Consider the following 12,121-nt stretch of genomic DNA (forward strand, 5'->3'; position numbering starts at 1 on the left):
TTTGTCTAAATAGAAGAAGCCACCTCACCTAAATATAACTTATCTCTAGAGCTGCAAGTTATTTCATTAGTATTCTTATAACCAATTGATTGTTTTGAGTATTTTTTTATTTTAAAGATGAATGCTAAACTTCTGGTTCCAGCTTAGTACATGTTAATATTTTCTGGTCTTCTGTGATTGTAAACTTAATATCTTTGAGCTGTGAACTGTTGGTTGGGACAAAAAGAAGACATCTTAGGTTGCATATTGGGCTTTTGGAAATAGTAACTGACATTTTTCAACATTTTCTTGATTAATCGATAGTGGAAATCATTTTTAGTTGATTAATAACATTAAGCAAAGAAGAGCAGGACTTGGACCAAACAAAGCTACATGATATTTGTAAAACACATTTTGGTCAGTATAAAATAGTGTTAAATGTTCCACACCCAGACCTGCTATAATGTACACAATACAGACCATAAAGTAATTCAATTCTACATAGGGAGTCCAGGCATGGCCCTGGAGAATACCACTAATGGTAGGTGATGTCATGGTCAATAACAGATCTATCGTGCACACAACGTGCTGCACTTTTGAACTTAACTAATTTCAATGTCACTGTCGATTATGGGATGACAGTACAGAAATAGTACACTGTGGTAAGGCGACATCTATTACAGCGGTGAAAAACGCTGCAAGGAGCATAATTTAGTCTCTTCTCCACAGCCTGCGTCTTGTCCAAAGCACTTTCAGAGCCTCCGCAAGAAGCTTTATAGCAAAGCATCGTGGTCAAAGAAAGCTACTGCAGTGAAAATGCTCAGTAAATTCATAGCTGATTTCAAATTACACATATCACCAAAGTAATTAGGATGATTATGATATTACAGCACAAGAATGCACAGAGATGTCATGATACAGTAGGATGTTTTTCAAATACTGGAAAGCTTCATGTTCAAAGGGTGATTTTTGCTCACTGTTAAATGCCACGTCTCAGTGTGTCCTGAATCCAACTGTCTGTGTGTGTGTGTGTGTGTGTGTGTGTGTGTGTGTGTGTGTGTGTGTGTGTGTGTGTGTGTGTGTGTGTGTGTGTGTGTGTGTGTGTGTGTGTGTGTGTGTGTCTTTGTGTATGTGTGTGTGGTTTTTCTGGTTTGGAATGTCTATTCCACAGACACGCTCCACTGGTAGACACGTTCCACCTTGGCTAAACCAAAATGACATGTGTGCCGGCCTTGGAAAACCTGATACGTATTTTATGTTTTCCATGTTATACAATACTGAGCGTTCAGATCAGAGCTCTGTCAGAGATCAGATGCAAGACACGACATGAGGTGAGGATGATTCTTCCCATATTGTGCAGAGAGATACAGCTCTGGCCTTTAAATCATGATTTGTTTCTGGTCCATTTATCTGTTTGAGTATCGAATACAATTTAAAGCGTAGTAAGGGAAAGAAAATATATTGTGAAAGTAACTTAACAAATATACAAGCTTTCGCTTGGAGTGATATAAGAAAAAAATATAAATCACTTGCCTTGAACTTAAGAAACCTAATGAAATGTAGTTCTTGAGTCTAAAGGCTTCAGGTTACACATGGACATCTTGTCAGCTGTTGAGTGACATGTTACAGCCACCGTGCCTCCCTGGAGGAGGAACATTTCAGAGCAGCTTTCCCTCCAGTGAACAGAGGCTTTGGAGTTGAAGCAGACATTGATGGAAGGACACAGTAGCTCTCGGTGATAATGCTGTGTAGACAAACTGAGAGGGATTGGTTGTGTTTTAATCCTTTCAGAAAGCATGCATAGTATTCAGTCCACTGGGTGACAGTTAAGATCCCACCTTGCTGAATGTTGTTAAATTTAGCCCAACATCTGGCAGCCATAGTGGAGGTCCTCTGCTGTTGGGCGTGTGGCTGAATAGCTGACTGCGTTTCAAGGTAAACAGTCTCACCGATTTCCAGGAACTGAGTATAAACTTTGAAACCCAGATGTGGACAGTAGTACCTAGACGAAATAATACATGAAATGCTCCAACATTTAAAGGGGCATGCCACACTTTTTGGGATTTATTTATTTTTGTTATTTTTATACTGTCATGATGTTGGAAGTTAACAATGCTCCCTGGAAGTCAAAAGCCCAGGTTTCAGCTTGCCCCGAATGCTCTATATTACTTTTATTATATAATTATATTATCTTTACTTCCCCTTTGTGATGATGTATATGCCCACAAACGGCCGTCTGTAGTCTTTGTTGCAAAGAAGTTTCCGTTTTGAGTGTATAATGAGAAAAAGAGGTGAACTCCTACTAGTCGTTTAATTATGTTGCACCTGGAGCTCCCTGAAGTCTGCTGAGGGGCAGCTTGCGTGACTTGACCAATCAGATAAATGCATTTAATTGTGTTTGTTGTCATTTGAAATGTTTAGCTGCGAAATAAGGTTCCAGTTTTGTTACAGAATTTTACTCACCAGGTTAATTTTTGAGATACAAGAGTGCTACAGCTCTCATTATGAGAGTCTAATAGGTCAAAAAGCCTCTCAGTGCCAGTGTTTTTAACCCTAACTCACCTATCTGGCAGTGGCAGTTATGGCCAACAAAATGGTTATTATTCAATAGGTCAATTTTAAAGTTCCAACAGATTACACAGAGCTTCTGTATTTATGGTTAAAGTTGCGTTTATTTCCTACAATTAATATAAAAATAATATATATATTGTTTTAAAATGTGTTTGCTGCCGACGTTGGTGTTGCTAACCTTCATGGACTACCATGTAAAGCTGCGTATCCATGTCCCCAAATCTCAACTGAACATGACTGAGAAATAATTATATAATAAAGCACCCTAAAATGTATTTTTAATTTTGTTTTGGAGCAAGTTAGTTAGGCAATTGGAGGTAAAGTTTGTTTAAGGCTGAAAGTATGGTTACATTTTAGAAATTCCAGTTCAAATTATGTGAAGGGAAACGAGCAGAAGAGGTCATAGACGAGGTAAACGCAGGATTATATTTTCCTTTTTAGGTGTGATTTCAGCTTTTATGAAATGCTGACTTAACATGACTCAGCTAGGATTTATGTGCCTCCTAAAAGGACAGCCCCGCTCTGTCTGCGTTTGGTCTGGTTTAGATAATACTGACAGATGGGTCATCATTTCAGTTGGTCACTTTTGGTTCTGCAGTGTTAAAGACCGAGCTCAGTGGTGCCACTGAGAGCCATATGTATGCAGGTTTTCACTCCAACCAATAAGGCTGTTTTCACTAATTACACCCTGCCTTGTGGCCAAAGTTGTGTGTTGGTACTACAATCAACTGCTGTACGCTTTGATATGAATGGAAATCTGCTTTATGCACAGTAGCAGACTTCAGATGCTGCAGCACACTGGAATAAAATGTTATTTTCCAGTTTTCCATCCAACTGCTATGCAAAAAATAAAGTCCCTGTGTGTACTGGTTCCCACCACACTGCTGGCTCTTGAGACAAGCTGACAGTGGTGACAGCTTTTAGGAACGCCAACGCTCAAGAGGTCATACAGTAAAAAACTTTGACTTTGACCATGGCAACTGAATTACCTGTCTGTCATTCTCGCTATAAATGTGTATATGTGTGTACAGATGTAGTGTGTAGGGTCATTTGGGTTATCATATGTAACTTATTGTATCATTGCTGTTGAGTAAAAAACGGTCAAATTTAATAACAATTTTGTAAAATGTGTTTATAAAACAAACCCTGTTTTATGATACTCCATTAAAGAAATCTTTCTGGAATGTTATGGCATTTTTGGATAAAGTTTTCTCATCTCATCTTAAACATACTGCACAATAGCCTGGTCTGATGTTCAATAATTGAGTGTTATTTGCAATTTAAAATACATGAATAACAAAGGTTTGTGTAGCTGCGTAACCTTTAACCATTGTCCTTTGTCCTTTGTCCTTTTTTGGGATCAATGCATTTATTAGTCAGGGCACTCATGCACTGTGTCAGCTGTCTTTTGTTGCTTGGAACGTGATTTTTAAAGTGATCTTCAGGCCTTTGCTGACACAACCTTTGAATTCACAAGAAACTAATTATGATTCACCTGCCTTTGTATATTTGAGAATTGAACTGCTTATTCCCACAGTACTGAAGTCATTTCCCCTCCTCCTATAGGTCCCCATTCATATGTTTTTAGTTAGATCTAGGCAAAGAAAAGAAAGCTGCACACATTTCTCCTCACTGCAGGTTTTTCTCTCTAGGATGAAAGTGAAAAATCCTGTTTTATTTGCTTATTCATTTATTCATCACTTGCACTATTTTAGGTGCTGCTGCTGTTGTATAGTTTGGAGATTTTTCAAGTCTATTTCTAACACAGTTTTCTTCTCCTACCTGTTCTAATGACCTAGTTTGCAGACCTAACACAGACTGATGGTCCATCACAGACAACTGCCCACTCATTGACTCATCACAGCGCTGCAGTATGCCCTGCAAACTGCCTCTCTATTCCTATTTAAGAGAACTGTGTCAGTTGCATAACAGCAGCATAACTGCAGAGGCAGGTTGTTTCAGTGTGCACAAGGGATTTTACAATACAACATCTTGTGCTGCTTATGATCTGCTTTCGGATCCCTCTGAGGTAATATCTACCTATGTCTCAGGTTAAAAGTAATAATTAATGTCAGAGCAGCATTGCAACATTGAGTATTATGTATGAAAAGGCCTTGTTGACCCATTTAGCTGTGCCTGCAGACACTGCAGGTTTAAAAGGTTCATTTTAATTGGGCAAAAAGACATTAATGAGCAAACATGACTTTTTCAGAAAGAAGCGATCCAACTCTTTCAGGCCTGTGATTCTTCAAAAACTAAATCAGGTCACTGCATGACTGAAACACTGTGAGTGTTTTATTTCAAGGCAAAATCCTCAGGACAGTGATGGTGAGTAATTGTAAATAGCTATGTAATGCACTTTAGAATAGTACTTGTTCAAAGCTTTGTTGGTGCTAAAATTATATAATGCTACTTTCAAAAGTAGACATCTTTATTGTTACAAATTATAACCTGACAGATACATCATCAGGCTGATATTCAGCTCAGACAATAAAACAGACTCTGTGCTTCATCACATTCAATTTGAAATGAAATAATGGATTAAAGTGCCAAGTCTCAGATTGAATTTGAGTAGGTTTACATAAAAATGACTGCTTTGTTTCTTTCCTGATGATGAAGTCTTCTCTTGACGGTTGACAAGGTACTCCTATATCCTGGAGAGCATTCTTGAGTCGCTGTGCAGTCATAAAGGTTTTTTTTCTTCATCATGAAAAATATTTTCTGGTCATCGACAAGACTTGTGCTGTTCGGTTGACCAGCTCATTTGCCATTTTTCTAGGTTTTCTGTTCATTCTTGTTTTTCTGTTGTCTTTTTTTTCTTTTTTTTGTGTGGAATGAACCCTCTTTTTTCAGTCTTACCATATAAGTCAATTGCATGGTTACGTGTTGACTCTATGACTATGACGACTATGTAGGACTATATCTCCCACATAGTTCTTTATTGACATAAACCTATTAAATCTTTAATGTAGTATCCATTATTTTATTTCAAATTGAATGTGCTGAAGTTCAGGGCCTTAAGAATAAACGTGTGTAACTGTCCAAATACTTAATGTCTGGACTATATTTGTTGATATGTAGTTAATCTGTATCAAGCTATTTTTAATAACTGTGCTCTTTGTTTAAATTAAAGGAGATGAAAGTGTGGAAAACTGGCTCCACATAGAGACCTTTTTTTAGCTGCATGGAAGCAATTTAAAGCTGAGGAACATATTTTTATAATAATATTGGATGAAAATGGGCCAAAACCTGCATCTGTAGTCCATGTTGTATCATGATTACCTAGTTTTAAAATGAACCGTTTCTTTGACAGCAGCTGTAGATAAATTAAAACTTTAAGCTTTGAAGAGATGAAGAATCAAGGTTCATGCCAAATCCTCAATAATTAAATCAGTCATTCAGTTTAAACTAACTCGGGTGACAACATATGTAAAGCAGGTCGGGGAGGTAAATCAGCTGCTGTCACTGATTGAGGTATAGCCAGAAGTAAAACACGCTTTGATATTTCAACCCAAAGAGATCCTTTGATCAAATAAGGATTTACTCTCTCTTGAGTTATTTCTAACCTGTAACCACTGCTAGACACAGCTGGCTGCAGAAGCATTTTACAGGGTGTCGATGATGTCATCATGGCATTACTGACCGCGGTTAATCACTTGAAGTGACTTATAAGGGATAAATCCCTGTAATGGGCCAACAGATTAACTCACTCGCTTAAATGCCCACTCTAATCTCGCGTGCACAAAAAGTACAGTGGGCTTAATAAAAAAAGAACAATATGTCTGTATGTTGTATGGTTTTATGGTAATCTTTGACTAATTGGTGTTCAGCAAGGATGTTCATAAAGAAACTGTAATGAGATGAGATGTGTTCAGACAAACAGAAGAAAACACTCTTTACCCACTCAGTGCACATGCCTTTATAAGCAGACACTGCAGTGCTGCTGCAGAGAGCTCTAACTCTGTTATATTGTGCGTGTGATGGATTGAAGAGGGAGACAGTGACTATTATAGATCTTGAGGAAACAATGCAGTCCAAGAAAAAAAAAAATCTTCATCAGAAAACACACCCTTAAAACATGCTGCAGCACAATCTGAGACGTTGAGAGGTTGTTGATACCAAATTACATTACATTTACATGATACACTTTATTCTGGCTGTAATCTAGTTAGAGCTTTTTATCTGCTTCAGTGCAGGCAGGTGAATAAAACATTAGAGTAATCTGATTACAAAAAATCAGCAGGGTGCAGACATTACAGCTACTGTTAAACTGTTTGATGTGTACACAGACATGTAAATGCAATGTCCCACGTGACTTTTGGGGACATTACGCTGAATAACATTCAGTTCCTTGAGACTTTTTCCCATAAAATTAACCATAAGCATAACCACTACATGCCTAACCCTAACCTTATCCACTAACCCAAAAATCAGCTTTTTCCCATTTGGACAAGCCGGTGAAATTTGTCCCCAAAAGTAGCCTATGAAAGACCCAAACATTGCACACACATACACACTAAACCTAAATATGTTTGTATTTTCAACATCATTTTCTACCTTTCTTATTATAGATCAACTTTTTCTGTGACATCTTTATAAAGACTGATAGCTCACCTCAAAATATTGTTGATATTATTTTTAATCAGATTATACAGTATCCCATTTTTCTCTCTAGTGCCTCTTCTTCTTTGTGCGACAGTTAAAAACAAATATGCTGATTATAATTGCCACATTTTAACGAACAAATAAGCAGCAAGATTAATTTAATGCTCTTGTGGATGCAGTTTGTTCACTATGTATACAAATCCTCGTAGTAATTAACTGGACCGACAGGAATAATAGAGTTTAAGGATTCTATTTAAATAGACGGACGAATACACAAAAGAAACAGCCAAGAAATACCAGAGAAACTAGGTTTGAGTTTCCAGCTGTTTTGCTGTCAAAGTATCCCACCATAGTTGGAAAAACAGTGGTGCTGGAGGGAAAAATGAAACACAAATGCATCTCTTAGCTGTCAAAAACAATGGCAACAGAGAGTCTGGACTGGTGTCACCTAACAATGTGCCTTTAGACAAATGTAAAAGGAGCCACATGCATGTTCATCTGTGCATGTGATTGTGCCTTTGTGTGTTTGTGTGTATCTTTGATAGAGTCTGTGGTGACCTCAGTTTGTGTTTTGCCCCCAACACAATTCCTCTCTGATAAAGCCAGGCCACAGGAGGAAGCAGTGAAAATCAGGAATCTGGGACTTTGTGCTATATATAAAAATTAGATCAGGGCTCTTGTAAAACTAGATAGTGCAACAGTCTTGAGAAAATTGAATTATGTAGATAATGATGCACTCGTTCAACTCTATTATCTATTGGTGCTCAGCTAGAACGGAGGGAAACTGGAGCAGAAAGACACTGAGATTCTGTTGGGGTTTTTTTTGTGCTAAAAGGCCCAAATTCAGCTCTGTGAATCATCTGCAAGTGAAAGAAAACATTGGCCATTTCATAAGGCAACACCTCACAGGATGACATTTGGCACAAAACAAAACGGCAATTACAGAAGGCATCATAAACCATGACACGGTAGACTGAATGATGATGACTTCCAGGTTTGGTCATCTATATTTTACGACAGTCTTTTTCTTCACTCCCAAAAATTGATTTATAACATTTGGGAAATGGACTCTTCTGATGTATTATGAGTGTATTATCAAAGCCTTTGGCACAGCAGTTTGGGGACTTTACCAGAGTAAACTGATCCTGCGCCGACATATTGTCGGTCCATACAAGTATCTTTAGTCTGGCCTGCAGGGCTGATTATAGGTTTGGAGGACTGGGGTGGTTTCAGCTCCTTGCACTGCTGGCTGGATGCTTTGTTGATGGCAGAAGACTGGCATGTTAAAAAGAAGCTGAAAGTCACCCTCAAACTGTGACAGAAACATGAGCCCCAGGGGGAAAACAAAGCATGATGTCACCAGAGAAAAATCGAAACATGAGTCACTAATAAGTCCACTCATGATAGGTAAAATGTGTGTGTGGGTGAGTAAACCTAGAGAAATAAGCAAAAAAAAGAGTGAGTGGAGCTGCAGGGTGAAGTGAAGACATGTAATTTGCCTTCAGCCTCCACTGGCTTGCTGTGGACCAGTATTGATTTGCCCCCGCTCACTTTAAAACAACACGTGGGTCTAAATTGTATTACTGTAAGCTGCATCATACTGTTAAGTGTGGCTCCTCTCAGCAGTGAACAAGTTAGTCTGCATTGCACCGTTGCCTCCTTATTGTCTCTGCACTGAAGATTGACTAATGTTGGACTTTTATTTATTCATACAGGTAAGACAAAACCTCTGAACTCATTTAACCCGTCAGTTTAGATTCACAAATAGATTAATTTTTTATTTAATTTGAGGTTTACATTGATGTAAATAGGTAACAATTCAGTATAATAAAAACCGTTATTAGTTATTAAAGCCTAAAGTATGGAAACAATTCATTACATTTAACATGAGTTTGATTATAATGAGACTTGTTTTACATTCTCCATACCTCTATATACTCAATCGATATTGGATTTTAACTATGTCACTTTCTAAATTGGTTTGCCTGCTTAGTTAGTTAGTTAGTTAGTTTACATATATGTACTAAAGAGCCAGAATGTGTGTGTTTTGGATCTGTGTGAAACAGGAAGGCAGTTTTTAAGGAAATGACCTATTAATCCCAATTCCACATCATGACTAACGACATGTGTAATACCTTGTGGAGAAAAGATTATTTAGGGCACAAGGGCACACAGAGACACAAACTTCATTTTTGCCATGATTTTGGTTTAGTTATCAAGATATATTGTATAAAATGATTAAAAAACAGACAGTCTAGATTATATTTTATATCCTAAAAGCAGTAGTCTGTCACAAGGTGTTTTCATATCTTTATAGGAAGCATATAAAACATTCCATAGTTGAAAGAAAATGGTAGAAATCACAGGAAAAAGCAACAAAGGAGGAATTTTCTCTTTCAGAAGAAACAGATGATATGTGTCAATGAACAGAATACAAAGAAGTAGAAATAATAGGATTATAATACATTCAATTAGTTAAACCGGCAGTGTTACAAATCTTTTCAAAGTACTGTAATGTCTTTCATGTATACATTATTATGTGTTTAAAAAAAGAAAAGATGTCTTTTTAATCCTTTTTCCAGCTGGAGCCTTTATGTTAAATTCATGACTTTAGGTTCAGAGCTGTTCCCTGTTGAACAAAACTGTTACAGGTCTATCCTCATAAGACTGCTGTTGACTTTTCTGTACAGCAAAATTGACTCCAAAATGTTCATCATAACAAGATGCATGTCCTAAAAGGGCTACAAAGGAAAAAAATCATAACACTAAACTTAACATAGATAATGTATACTTGAGGGTAACATGGTATAGAGAGAAGTAGCTCAATTATTCACATTTTTTAAGTGGTTATAAAATGTTGTTCATATTTTTTTCATAATGTCACATTATTATTTGATAACAATGTATCAAATGATGTAATGTGACAAATGTTGCTCATAGAGGCTGTTTACATTTGGCTTTAAAGTGCATTTAGGTGATAAGAACACAAGCGGACAGCCGAGACACATGAATCTATCTGGCTGACCACTTGTGTTTAGATTTCATTACTGCCTCCACTACAGGGTCAAAGGGCCCTGTGTATAGTTACTATGTCAGTTGGTCACCAGACAAGCACCAGATTTGTGTCATTAAGGCTAGCTTAGAAAAGAAAAATATTTCAAGAACTAATATACATGTTCGGGCCAGCTGTTGAGACTGGCAGGACAATTTGGTGTTGGCTTGCTGTCACCAAAACAACCACCACATCCTGCACCGATGATGTATTTTTTGTTATGTCCTTGTCTGGGACACATCAGGACACATTAACATGTGGTCAAATGCATCCCAGACCACCTCAGCAAGTGGTTGGAGTGATTGGATCACAATGCGTCTTTGTGGTTATTTACACTTACCCAAGACAACTTAGTGTAAACAGGGTCCTCTGTGTCCTCTCAGTGGTCAGTTTCATACTGTACTTTTAAAGAATGGTATCTTGTTTTTTTCCTAGTAAAACAGCTTTATGCTAACTACCGCTATTGCATCACTTCTGCATATTCTGTATTTCTCTATTGTTGTATAGTAGCCAAATTTACATTCATATAATTTAGCACAATCTATGTTAATTTGCTTTTCTTCATTTGTTTAATTCATATTTTTTAAACCTCAAATTTAAACTTCTTTTGTATTATGCTACTTCCTCACCAAAGCCCCAGGAAACTTAATAAGATATCATAAGATAAAATATTCCTTTATTAGTCCCACAATGGGGAAATTACTTTCATATCATCTTGCATTATGTAGCACTGAAATGAAAAATATGAATATAAGTGGTGAGATGACAATAAAGGTAATTGTGTCCATGAAACATGATGTCAGTATTTGAGATTGTGGTCATCTTGAACTTTCATACTTTAGTTACCAGAATAGGATGGATGTGAGGATGGAGGTGAGGGAGTTGGGGGATCCCACCATTACATCTTTGGAGGAGAGGTGGTGTCTGCAGGCCGCAGTGGGGCCAGCTGGTGTTGGCATGGCCTGAAAGGAGCCCTTCTCCTGCTGCACGTGCCAAGTGGTGTCAGTCTGACACTGGCTTTCACAGCACGTCTCTCATTGGAGGTTGTGGGTAGAGGAGCAGGAATACATTAGGCAAAGCTGTTGAAACATATGGCCTCTTTTTGGATGCAACTGAGGCCTTTGATTGATTTTCTGTTTAGCCATTTGTTTTTTTCCCATCTGATTTTAAACACATTGTAATTTAAGTAATTGTTCCTGATAGACATTTAGTTTCTTTTAATCCTTCTTTAACCAGTGACTTTTTTTTCTTATTGCCTGAGAACAGCTGCTCCACTTAAGCAGTTAAGAGTGCAACAAAAAAAAACATTCAACAGCAGACATTGATTCATTTTTCTGATCTCAATGTTTCAAGCAGTTGAGGAATTTGAACCGGTGACCAGTCTGGTTCTCAGACCTTTTGATGTTGTAATTGATACATAATGCTTTAATGGTCCTTCCCCTCAAACCATCTTCTCCTCTTTCCTCTTTCCCACTCTCTTTCATTCACCTTCAGTCAGGAGGTTCGTGGGTAGAAACACTCTCTGTGAGGCAGACGCCCTGGAATGCACAGCTGTTTTACAGGATTTTGTACACTGTACACACAAAAAAAAATCATGTTATTGGCCAAAATTGTAGTTTGTAAATTGAGTAAACTACAAAAAATGACCTAAAAAGTAGTTTAAATACTTGACGCAGCACAAAATATGAATGTAGTTTAACTACCAGCAAGTTACAGCAAATTGTAGTTAAGCTATGTAGTTCAACTACATGTAGTTTAAGTCTCCCCAACACTGAATATACACTGTGTATATACTGTAGCATTTAATGTAGGCTGACTTGCACCTTGTCATGGTAACTTGATGAAGTCAATAAACATTTTCTATTCAGTCTAACCAATGTGCAAATACTCTGCTTTTTTCCTCCTTCTTCCAAT

Source organism: Scomber japonicus, chromosome 3 (assembly GCF_027409825.1).
Source record: "Scomber japonicus isolate fScoJap1 chromosome 3, fScoJap1.pri, whole genome shotgun sequence".
In the NCBI taxonomy this organism is placed as follows: Eukaryota; Metazoa; Chordata; class Actinopteri; order Scombriformes; family Scombridae; genus Scomber; species Scomber japonicus.